Source organism: Corvus moneduloides, chromosome 3 (genome assembly GCF_009650955.1).
Source record: "Corvus moneduloides isolate bCorMon1 chromosome 3, bCorMon1.pri, whole genome shotgun sequence".
Lineage (NCBI taxonomy): Eukaryota > Metazoa > Chordata > Aves > Passeriformes > Corvidae > Corvus > Corvus moneduloides.
In genome coordinates, this window is record NC_045478.1 from 44,099,044 (window position 1) to 44,111,912 (window position 12,869).

The window sequence follows — 12,869 nt, forward strand, 5'->3', positions numbered from 1 at the left end:
ATTGTATTTTCTGTTTACCTAAGTGGAACTTTCCCTTATACATGATAGAGCTTGGCACCAAACCTTTCTAAAGTCACCTTGCAACATGCGGAATCTCCCATCAGCATCTTACTCTTAGCTTGTGTCCTGGTTTGAGACAAATTCGGAGGAACGTCGAAAATGAACGTCCTCTGATATAAGGCAGGTTTTAGCCACCCCTCCCCCACCAGGTTCGGGAACAAAAAACTTTCCTCGGAGGAAAGTGAAAGGAAAAAAACCTAATTATTTAACAGACACAATGCACAATGGGAAAAGAATAATGGTAAATAATAAAACCTCTCACTGTGGAGAGAACCAGGTAAGATTTTAGAGTCCTTTCTTTGGGTGTGGTCTCTCTCTCTCCTCTTCGGAGCTGGGTCAGCCTGGGCCCCCTCTGGGCCTTGGTGGAAAGTTCTGAACAGTTCCAGAAGAGAAGAAGAAGAAGCTGAAGACCAAGGGAAAAAAAAACTTTCTTGCCTCAGCTCACGGACTAGCTGAAAAGCCAAGGAGTTTAACTCTCTGTCTCTCTCTTGAGAAAAGGAGCCAAGAGCTGGTAAAAAGCAGGGAGGTGCTTTCCTTCGCTCTGTAGCAGCCAGGAACACAGGGGAGTGTGTATCTGTGTCCTTGAACACAAAACCGCTCCGTTGGTTTTTTCTTCCGTTCTCTCAGACTCAACCTGAAGACACAGAAAGTCTCAGGATTCATGTCTGGACATAGAGCGGTGCTAGGGGATACATCATAAAGTCACCCCAAGACAGCTCGGCAGTTAGAGAGCTTTGTAGTCTGACGGTGTGAGAGATTTTTGATCTTCCATTCTGTAGCCTTAAATTTAATAATTTCATCCTGTTAATCATATGAAAAGAGAGTTTGTCTTTCTGCCCTGGCAAACAGTTGGTCTCTGCCACTTTGTCACAAACCTCTGTGCTGCTTCTTCAACTCTAGATGTGGGTTGGTTACTCAAATCTCATTTTACACAGAGACACACAAGTCTCCCTGAAAGAGGATTTAGTGCGCCTCCTTGCCAAAGAAATGCAGAAGTCTGTACAGCTATTTGGAAGTATGTGATATTTATCTCACATATATACTAATATACTCTATCACAATTTGATAGAAAATCTATGGCGTAGTTCCTAACTGGCTGGAGGTCAAAGCCAATTAATTTAGGAATTTGAACAAAGTATCTCAAGGTAAAAGTGCCTGCAAACTTACTCTGCTCTCAGCCTGCAGAAAATGTTCACTGAGAGCTTATTCAAAGCAGTTTATCCATCGCTGACCTCAAGTTAAGACCATTTCCACAGATAGCAAGCCCTGTGTGACTGGTCCTTAATAAGCTGAGCTAACCCAGGCAGCTGGTTCAAGAATCCAGGCTCATGAGGATCCCTGCACAACTGAAATAGTTGTGAATTCACCACAGTGGAAGATTTAGCTCTCAAGGTGGTGTGGGGTTTTTTTCTTGAGAAGAAAGGATAAAACGAATATTGCACTCTACAAATGGAGAGTATACAATGCTCAAATACTTTTGTAAAGAAAACCTTGTGCTTTAAACATGAAAGGGTGCCTGTTAAAAACCAGGAAATGTACAGTTTGTTCTGGGCTGGAAGCTAAGGTCAACGGGACCTTACGGGTGCTAAGAACATCTTACACAGAGAGCTGTCAAAGGAGGATGCTCTGGTTGTTAGCCAGCTTTGGGGGAAGGTCAAACCAATGCTGTCCTAAATTTTTCTTATATAGTCAGCTTTAAAAAGGGGTTTTTCTCCTGTTGCTTTTAACTAGTGAGAATTTTCTTTTTTCATAAGGGACACCAGACCTGTTGGTGTGGAGAATCAGTTTGGGGAGTATGGTGCTCTTGCCAGCAGTCCATGGTGCTGATGGAGAGATTTATACTTGAATATGGTCAGTGTCCTCAGCCTGCAGCTGCAACGGATTATTTCCAACATTTTTTGAAAGGTCACTTGGTGCGTTTCTGTGTCAGCATTGTCAAGGATTTATGGACAGCAAGTAAAGGTCAATAATGCACACAAAATGGCCTGCCAAAATGAGTTGTGATCTACTAGTGGGTTGTTGCCCTACAAAGTTCCACTAAACTGGAGATAACATACAGAAAACACACTTGTTAGTTTACCATGCTGTTTGGCAATTTCTCAGCATAGCTCAGGTCTCCTGCTGAGCTATGAAAAAGTCCACTAAAAGTCCCAATAGGAAAAATTTCAATATCTATCATCTTCATGTCTTTCATGTACTTGCCCATTATAATGTAGTGGGTTTTCATAGGTGTCCAGGGTATACATGTTAAAAAAGAACTGATTGTATTCAGAGATAAATTTGCCATTTTATGTTATTGTGCTACAATATCCTTAACTGTGCAAAGTTTTCATTAAAAAGATGCTGCTGTCTATCTTGTATTAAATTAAGAAATGAAGAAGTGTGGCAGGCTGATATTATGAGATGCTTTTTTCATGACTAATGGTAAAGGCTGGACTGTGTTGTCACATCTTATAACAGTAACCACCACTGGCTTCACACAAGGAACAGAGCACAGAGATAATCTCCCCCCACATCCTCACCATCCAGATTGCATCCAGACCATCACATGTATTAGCAACTGACTGACCTATCTGCCATCAGTTTGGATCCATTTAGCTTTTGGCTTATATTCAAAATCTATAGCTCTAGGAAATACAGAAGAGGAGGACTGTCTAAGTCACCTGTCAACACGCACAGCGATCCACTGAGCTCAGACCCAGTGCAGCAGCCTTCATCACACACTGCTCAGTCTGCCATGCTAGTGGTAGCACTGTTCTCACAAGCACTGTTAAAAACCATCAGCCCCAAGGCAAAGATGTGCGATGAGCACCAAGGTACTCCCAGGACAGGGGTCACCAAGTCTCAGCACAGTTACCTCCTCCCAAGTTGTCACTTCCCCTTGTGCAGAGACAAAACCCAGACTCCTCTTCTGTAACCCAGCCAGGAGATCCTGTGATAAATAACAGAGTATTGTTCCTCCTAAAATCCCTTACTATTTCCCTAGGTATTTGACTGCCTTTTCCTTCAGATTTTTCCTGACTCTTTCTGAGACATCAGAAAGGGCACTCTGCTCTGACTCCTCTCTTTGGCCTTGGGTGAGATGCCTGAGTGACTGCTTTTTCCTGGTTACTTGTTTAAAGCTGTGAAAAGACACAGGCCCCCAACTAGAAAACCCTCTGGGGACACATCAAGTTTGGTTTTTGTGCCCTTCCCCCAAACAAGCATGCAGAAGTCAGCACAGTTATCATGTTTTTCATCAGATGAGGGTCCCTCCCTCAACCTGCTTCTATTTTATTGCTGTTACTAAATAAGTTATGGAATTACATCAAAGACTAAATGAAAGTAAAAATGCCTTTTTTTCTTCTGTATTAACCATTTACTGTTAACCATTTCTGTGTCTATACTCTTTTCAAGGAAGTCAGGCAATCAGAACTCTCCTGTTATGTTTTCATTCCTCAGCCATTGTTTGTGCTGTCGTTCTAGCACGCTCTAGTGTGACAAACCACTAGCCAACAATTTTTGTATTATATTTTATGTCACATTAGAAATGGAACAGCAGGCTTGCCATGGTGTTCTCTCCACGAGCTCAGATCAGGCAGGAGCAAAATGGAGAGAATTAATACAAAGATAAACTACTTTTAAATCTCAGAACAGTACTTCAGTTTGAGTTTTGTTCATCACTGGGATTCATTCCAAGTTTAATGAAAGAGAATTTCTCGGTCATATTTCCACATTACATTTCCATCTTTCATTAAAGTAGAGCCAGAAAAGCACTTAAGCACATGCTTAAAACTTCAAAATGCATTCTCAACATATTGCCTAATTCCTGTGATATTTTTGTTCACTGGGGGTCTTCACAAGTTCAGACTAATACTAGAAATTTGCTTTGATTTAGATAAAAGCATTCTTGTCCTAAATGAGGTCAAATACAGCAAGGCCAAAACCTGAAATCTTCACGTATGCTGTGGGAGACAGATACTATCATTATTCCCAATGCAGCTAAAATGTTGGGCATTTTAGACACAATATGAAGAAAAATACCTAACTCCTCTAGCTTCCTTGCCACAGACAGCTGGCCCTTTTGCTGGCCCATGGGCTAGGTGGGTTCCAATTCCAACACCAAGAGCAATGACTACTTTCAGCAGAGTCACTTGCCAAGTACAGTGCTGTCCAAAATGAGCTTTAAAAACTGTAAGAGTGGCAGCTCCCAGTTTTTTTTAAGACAGCCCTGAGCTTTTGTTGTTATAACTGCCTTCCCTCTGTTAAAGCAAGGGCATTTTGTACTCAAGGATGTTCTCTCAGTCACTTCCTTAGGGACCCCATGTCTTCACATAAATTGCAGGACTTCCTAAGTGGTTCATGAACAGGCCAAATTTTAATCCTGTTTCAAAACAGTATTTTCTTCAGTAGTCTTCATGAGGAAGGTTCAGCTCCCAGCAAGCAGGAGTACATTATTTCAATACAGTGGAACTCAGACCTTTAAAGGGGTTTAAGCCACTCTTTATATCTTCCAGAAAATCTTGCTCTGAGCTGAATCACGTACTCGCAGCGTCTGCTCCCTATTCTCACCTATTCTCCTTCTTTCACCTGAGGAGTTAGGTAATGTCTGGCCCAAGTACAATAAGACCCCCACCCCTTTAAAAGACTATCTTATTCCAGAACAACGTTGTTTATGTATTCCATATGGCCTATCATTAGCGTTATCCTTGATTCTCTGTCTCCCACTTTCCTCTTGTGCAATAAAAGAGATGAAGTAACACATTGTAAAAGAATGTGTTTGCAAGATAGAATAGACATCTGCCTCTCTCTTTCAGAGGCTGCTGCAAGAACACAGTTGCTACCTATTTTGCCAATTTGACCCCAACATGTCTAGGGCCTCTCAGAGCAATTGTGTGTGAACACATCAATCTGTTCATGAGCAATAGCTCTGTGCCCGAGATGGCCATTGATTTTATTTTTTTGCACTGTCACTGGCACACTTGTCCAAAACCTGCACAGGTTATCATTGGTATTGTTACAAAAGATGTTAAGGAACCTTTGGGGAAGATGTGACCTGGTCTTCCTGGAATATTTTATAAATTTTTGTCTTGGTTTTTTCAAAGCCCTGCATGCCCAGGCAAGGTCAAGAAGATGCTTCTACTTTCAAAATTGAAGACTGAATATTTTGAGTATTTCTAAGAAAAAACCTCAATCCACCCCAACTAGACCACAATAAATTGCCTTAGATCTGTCTGTGACAGCTTAAAAATTAGTAAGGATAATTTCATCAATTAAAACCACCTGCTGTTTGATTTATGACAGCATCTAAGAATCAATGAGCACAGTGTATATTTTTGTAAACCAGGCTCATTTTACCTCCTCTTTCTCTTTTACATTATTCTAAGTCAGGAATACCTCTGGTTTATTTGCCTCAATTAGTCTGTAAATCTGTACAAAGGTGGAGAGCTTCTGACTGCAGTGAAGGCAACCCTCCACCTTGTGCTGGAGTGGCTGGGGTGGGAATCAGGAACAAAGACTTCGAAACTGGTCTTTAACCACACACTTGGTGCCCTGTCAAAGTTAACAGTGTCTGGAAATCTGTTTGTATGTCTCGTTTCACTGTCTGCTAGCCATAAGGCCATTAAAAAAAACAACAACCCAAAAAATATTGACAGTCTTCTCTTATCATTGCATGGAAAAGGATATAAAAATAGAAACAACCCAAAACCATCTGTCTTTCTGGATTATTTGACAATAACCTCATTTTAATGAAGATGTAAATGATATCAGAATCTGAAGCATAGACTTGAATGGGAAGAGAAATTATTATTTCTCTTCTGGTTCCTAAGTGATCAGAATCACAGGCACATCTCCTTGTCTTTCTTCCCAGACATAAGAAAAAGACATTTTAAAAAAACCTGTATCTATTCTTTTCTCTTCACTGAAGATCTGGTATATCACTGAAGATCTGGTTACTCACAGAAAACTACTGCTGGAGTTGCTGAAATATTTTTGGAGTGAGGTATGTAGAGGTGGGCAGACTTGTTATAATACTAAATTTATTTTTCTCATGTAAAAGATAGCAAATCAACCAACATAGATTAATAAAAGTGTACTAATTGCTATTAAGTCCTCTGAATCTTTCTTTTTAAGTTATAGTAAGCTTAAGTAACTGTGTTCCTGCCAACTTCATTTAATGGTTTTGTGTCTATGTTCCTTCTATACACATCCATCAGTTTCCAGACAGAAATATATTCTATAGTTCTGTGTGCCTCTTTGTTACCCTTGTAAGAACCTGAATGACTCTTCCCTCAGTCATTTTTTTGTCTGCCTTCTGAAATCTCTTTTATTTGGATTTTTCTACAAAGTCAGAAACAAAATAAATTCAAATGTATCAAATCTATGGGAAAATCAAGAAGTTTTCTCAGATTGTCTTGTGGTTTTGAGAGTAAAACTGACCAAAACAGTGACTAGATCCTTCACAGCTGCAGCAGTACAGCAATAGGTAACCACTTTCCAGGGAGTGGAGGTGTACAGCTGGCAGAGTATTCTCCATTCACCAGAAGAGGAAGCTCCTAAGAAGGACAAATAGCTGCATGTGGAATATGGTACAGTGGGAGAGACACCAAAGATCTAAACCTAGATGCATTCATGTAAACATTGCAAAACTTCAGGTCACCTCAGGTGGTTGTTGTTTTTATATTGTTGTCTCTGACTGACAGCAAAAGTGAATTGGAAGAGTGTGTTTGAAAACCCTGTATGTATAATACACCTACACCCAGATGTAGTTGAACCTCTACACTTGTCTGTTTATCATCAGTCTGGGACTGATTTATAAACACTGCTTTTCACACTGTTTAGTTTAAATTAGATACTGGCAAAGTCTCTTTTCTCTAGCATACTCACTGCGGTGTAATTTATAGTGTCATGCAGATGCTGGATCATTTGAATCTCCATTCTGTTGCACACAATTTACATGTCTGTGGCAAATAAAAAGATAAGTGCAATCCATATTGCAAATGCATCGTACCACTGTGAATTTGCATGCTTTCTCCTTGTTCTTTTTCACCTCATGGAATTTATGTGTTCGTTGTAGCAATGTCTGATATCACGAGTATCCTTTTGTCAGTTATATTTGGATTTTAAAACTAGCTGCTTACTGTTTATGACAATGTATACATTGCCATAGCAGTCTTCATTATCTCCCCAAATAATTTCCAAGATATGGTAAAAAAATCTGCTGAACTGAAATATTACATTAAAAGTAGTGACACTGCTTGAAAATACACATATATTTTTCTCTAATTTTTTTCAAATTCAAGCAAGGAGTCCTAAATCAGATTATTATTTTAAAAAATTAAATCACTTTACTGATTTAAATCCATTTGTAATAGGACATTTTTTAATCTCAGTTTATCTCCTGATGCAGCAGACCATCTAGCCTTTTCAAGGCACATAAAGTGATCTACCAACTAGATTTGGGTGGATAGTAATGAGGTAACTTTAAATACAATAAAATAAAGAACTCTCTGAGAAGATAACCCACTGAATTTCACTCCGTAAGGTCTGGTGTTTTGTGTCTAAGATTCCATGTTCTGATGTTGTGAAAAAGGAAAGTTTGTGTCTCACTTTACATGAGCTGTGGCACAGAAGGTCTCTTACTTCTCTGTAGCATCCTACTTTTACAAAAATTGTGAGAATTTAGATTCACATGTGGTTGCATGAGCTTCATTCTCATAGGAAATTATGACAACTAAAAAGAGATATTTGGAGATTTTTAGCTGGAACAAGTCAGTACAGCTTCACTTACCTCAGTGAGCTGAAGTGACTTGCTGAGAAGCTGAGTGCTAAAAATAGATAGTAATTAAAATGGAAATATTGGGCTGGGCAAATTCCACCTAAATGCTCTCTCTCCTCTGCACCTCCTTGAAATACAAATACAGTGTAATCAAATTTGAATGAATTATTCACATATTCATAAAGTAGCATGTTTTTACGTGAGCATTAAAAACAGCACTTTAAAACAGCCATTGTACATGTACCCTTGTAATCAAAATATGGCTAATTCTTTTTGGCATAAACAAAAAGTTCAGTTCTTATTGAGTTTTTTATAATATTTCTATAACAGTGCCATTCTGGTGCAGGAAAAATGATGCCATGTAAATAATGGAAATGCAATTTCTCTATTTATTTCCATCACCTTCTGATAAACTACCAGGATATGTTCACAGTAATTTGCAATGTTATGAAGTATCTGTATTTTGCCCATCCCTGTGAAGCCAGTACCTAATCAAGTTTTACATAATAAGTAAATAAACTAAAGCAAAACCATGATCTATTAATATTGTGTGAAAAATAGTATTATTAAGGTCCGTTTAAAAATGTTTCATGTGATAAATCACAATTTGTTAAAAATACAAATGAATGAATGTTTTTAAAAAACAGAAGAAGAAAACAGAGAACTTCAGTCCCTTTTAAATTTTCTCCATAAATTATAACCTCTGCAATTAATCTGATTCAGTACATTAATCAAACGTTATTGATTAGTATACAGAAAATGTGACATGCTGATATGGCTGGTGAAGGAGTTGTTTAAGCTACAGAAGTCTTTAAAAAATTCCCTGCTCCAGCAGGGTGATCTCAGGTGGGATGTTAAATGTATGCTCAGCCACTGGCTGCAAGAAGTCACTAAAGCAAACACTGAAGCACCTTGGTGAAGGCAATTGCAGCCTCAATACTATCAACTGACAGTTCTGCTCAGTGACCCTCTCAGATCTCAGAAAAGGTCTTTTTGGATTCTGGGTCTTGCTGTATTGATTTCAATCAGCAGCTTTACCTAAGAGCCCCACTTTGAAATAGCCCTGCCAGAATTTCTACTCTCTAGCCCAAGTTTTATCTCAGGGTTTTTGTTCACATTTGACATGGTTCAGATAAATTACAAGACAGGATTTTTTGTGTGTACTTGTTTCCCTACCCACATTTTTTTTAAATTATATTTGCTCCCAACACAAGTAAATCTTTCTGTTTACTTATGCTTTCAGTCGGTTTATTGAGGGAGGCACACTGAGCTGCCTCAAGTGTTGTTTTCAAAATGTTTTTACATTTTTGGCCATGCTTCAGTCAGACCAAAGTATTTCTGTCAATGACTTCATTAATGCCAGGACTTTACCGCTGGCTTTTGAATACTGGAGGCACCCCACTGGAGGCTCTCTCACCGCTCAAATCCCCATGCTTCCCTCTTATCCTTAGCAGAGCAGCAGAGGCTTTGGCAGCTCACACGCTCCAGTGGCACAGGCTGGCGAGGGACCAGGCAGCTGCTGCTCTGCACCAGAGCACAGGAGCCGGGGCAGAGGGGCAGAAAGTCCTCCCCGTCATGCTTCTCCCTCGTGAGAGGCTGCACCCACTGCACCACATCGCCAACAGCACAGAGCAAAGCGCGCGGGGGGAGGCAAAGTCACTTAAGCCATATTTGCACCTCCTAACTTCTACAGCACTTGGCATAAATTAGAGCAGCCTAAAGGGCTTTTTGATGGTTAATGTTCAGGAAGAGGGAAAAGGGTATTTCAGACAGTAAAAAAGTTTCAAAGATTTTCTCATTTGCTGTTGGTTTTTTGTTGATGCTTTTTTTAAATTAAGAAAGCTATCAGGAAATCCTCAGCAGAAACTGAGAATGGGTTCCTGATGGCTGGCTGGATTTTGCCAAAATCCGTTTTAAGGTTCACTTTGAGTAAGCTCAAATCAGGTTGCCATATGGAATTACTCCATGCAGCAGCCTGACCTAGAGCAAAACTGAACAAAGCTGAGATTATTTACTAAACTCCTAAACCACTGACTGTTTTGCATCTCTCCCACACTGGATCTAATTCCTTAAGTAAATAAGCACATATTAAGTTAAAAACCCAAGTCAACGAATAGACCAAATAGTTGTACACAAGGTAGATTATTTCATGACACACAAAACACAACTATGGGTCAACATTCAAGCCTCAGACTGTTTCAAAGCTTGTTGGCACCTGCAGTTTAGCATATTTACTGCTGTAGCAAAGAAGATTGATCACAGGAAGCCAAAGCTGTTAGTAAAAAAAATGAAAACAAGAATCAGCTGTTTTCTATGAACAGACTGTCAGATAACCAGCCTAATGAAACCATGAGCATTTCTCTTGAGCTCAAGAAACATTCATGCTGAAGAGGGTACTGGAGTCATTCTAATACTTTGCAGTTGTTTTGGAGGTTAAATAGAAAGCAGCACAGAAGAAAGGCTCTGCCTTTGTGATTAGAGAAAAGTCAGAAACATAACATCAAAATGTACAGTTGTGCACTTGATGAAAATAGACTTAACACTTAGGCTGTATTTTTCACCTCACTAGTGCGCTCCAAATTGAAAACACAAAGGATGCCTTTCCACTGGTATTCTTTAAAAAAAAGACACAACGGTCCCACAGAGAAACCAGACAGACAAAACACAGTCCTGTTTTTGTTAAAATAATTCATAACCTGATGAAATGTCTCGTGTCAGAATCAAAACCAAGAAGCTTCAAATGAAAAATGCATCTAACTCGTGTCAAAACTGCATAAGCCACTTGCAGTCTTGGCTCTCCCCATCCTGGGCTCCAAATGGATGCAATAGTAAAAAAAAAGGAGCAAAAGGCTCAGCAGAAAACAACCTTAATGTCTTTTGACAGGACACATCACCAGTTTAGAAAACACCGACGTTCACGCATGGACTTTTGGCGAGCTCATACATACCAGTGTGGTGTCACCAGCCATCCCTCTGGCAGAGCAAAAGGGCATTTGCAACAAAGTTGCCTTACCTGGTTGCATACAGGTAGGACTCCACTGGGCAAACATTTATTCTGTGTGATGACAATAATCTCTTGCCCTTTCACTGAGTTTTGCTAGACAATATGGGAGAAAAAGTAAAGTTTCACATCTTCTGACACCTGCTTCCTTGTTTTTCTTACCACTTGTGAAGATAATAGCACAGAAGAAAGGTGGCAGCCTAACATGCTTTACCTCATAAAATAGACAATGCTAATGTAAAAATGTGTTTTTAAATGGTGGTATGATGTGGTACAAGGAACAAAGAGTTTTCTGGTAGGACAGTCCCTAGTACCAGAGACTTCGGTCACGGTGAGAAAAGAAGCCTCTCCCAGGATGCATTGTTCTGTTATGTTGATCTACCCCAGTTCTGCTTCCCCGGTTGGCTGTTGGCCGCTCCACCCCCTTGCTACATGATACGTTTCATATCCTAGAAAGTTCTCCACTCCAGGTTCCCCCCATTACCTCCGCCCCTCACCACTCCCCCCGAGCTCCGCATTGGCTCCCATCCCCTAGTCCTGCCTTTGTTCCACCCCCGTGGCCTCAGATCATTGGTCTCTGCTGCTCCCTCCCTCCCGTACTTAAACCTGTACTCTGCATTGTTTTCCGTCTTTGCCCCGCTGTCCTTCATGGTGTAGCTGCATTAAAGAGCTCCTGTGGAACTCCACTCAAAGACCCTTCCTGCCTCTTTGCCGCTGACCCCTATCACTGAAGCTGTCCGTGCATTTCTGCGTGCATGTGTGTGTGAGTGTGTGGCTGATCCTGCTGAGCGGCTTCACTTTGGAGACGCTTTTGGAAGATCGCTGCAACCCGCGCCATGGCACAGAAACAGAGAGCCCAGGATAGTGACAGTGTGATGCTCAATGCACTTGAGCTCTCTTGCACTTGGTAACTCTCCACAAGCTAGAGGGCGACCTCTTTTCCTGTGTGACGAACAGGTAGGCAGGTAGTCATGATAGGTAGCACAAATCAGTGTAGCCTCAAGGCTGCTCTAGCAGATCCCAAGTATTCAGATAGTTCAGAACTGCCTCAAGCTTCAAGGGAGAGAGAAGGAGCAATAGAAAGATTCCAGCTTGCCCTTTAAAAGTGAATCAGATTGTCTCTGGAAATACATCTTGAGGGGAAATTGAAAGCATCCAGCTTGAAAAAGTACCTTAAACTCTCATCACCATTTTCCCACATTTCTCCTTATCAAAAAAAATAGAATAAGAACCATAAATGTAATACATTTGATAATGTACAAGTTTATGTATTTGCAACAGAGCTTTGATATAACTCTGAAATATGTCATACTAACAATTCCAAGGAATATGGCTGGATGTGAAAATTGGCTCCCATATGAAATTTATCACCTGATACACTGGGTACAACGTCATGGCGCTTACAGTCAGTTGAAAGCTTGGAATACGCTGATACTTTCTGTGTTCTATTTTCCAGGTGTCAGTTACTGCTCTGCATTTTATATTAATATTTTTATTATAGAATACTTTCATTTATAGATTTAAAAATAGTATAGATCGAAAAGGAAAAATATGGATAACATGGTAAAAATGAAAAAACTGATGACAGGTCATGATAATAATGAATAAATGAAAAACAGTGATGAGATGAACAGCAATAATGAACATTTAGTTATTTGCATGTAATTTAATGCATGTTTAGAAAATGACCCAATTTTTAAGTTTCCCTCTCAGATGCATCTGATTGTAGCTTTTGTTGTTATTTTCAAATACAGGCATATGTCCTCTGGTCTCAGTTTTCATCTTTACTTTCTGTTTGCAGGCCAAAAGTGACGATGTTTTGCAATGCAGCTAAAGTAGCATGTGTATTTGGTATGCTGAAGGCATCTATCATCTTCTGTCTGTAGCTTTTCTGAAAAGTTCATCACCTCCATTCCCTCAACCAATAGCTTTCTTGTAGCAGAACTAATGCCTGTGAGAAAAAGATTGCAGGGTCCTCAGTATGGCATTTACACCAGCTGTATAAAAGAGGGAAAGGGAAATGGGAAAGCAAGTAATAGAAGCTGTTGC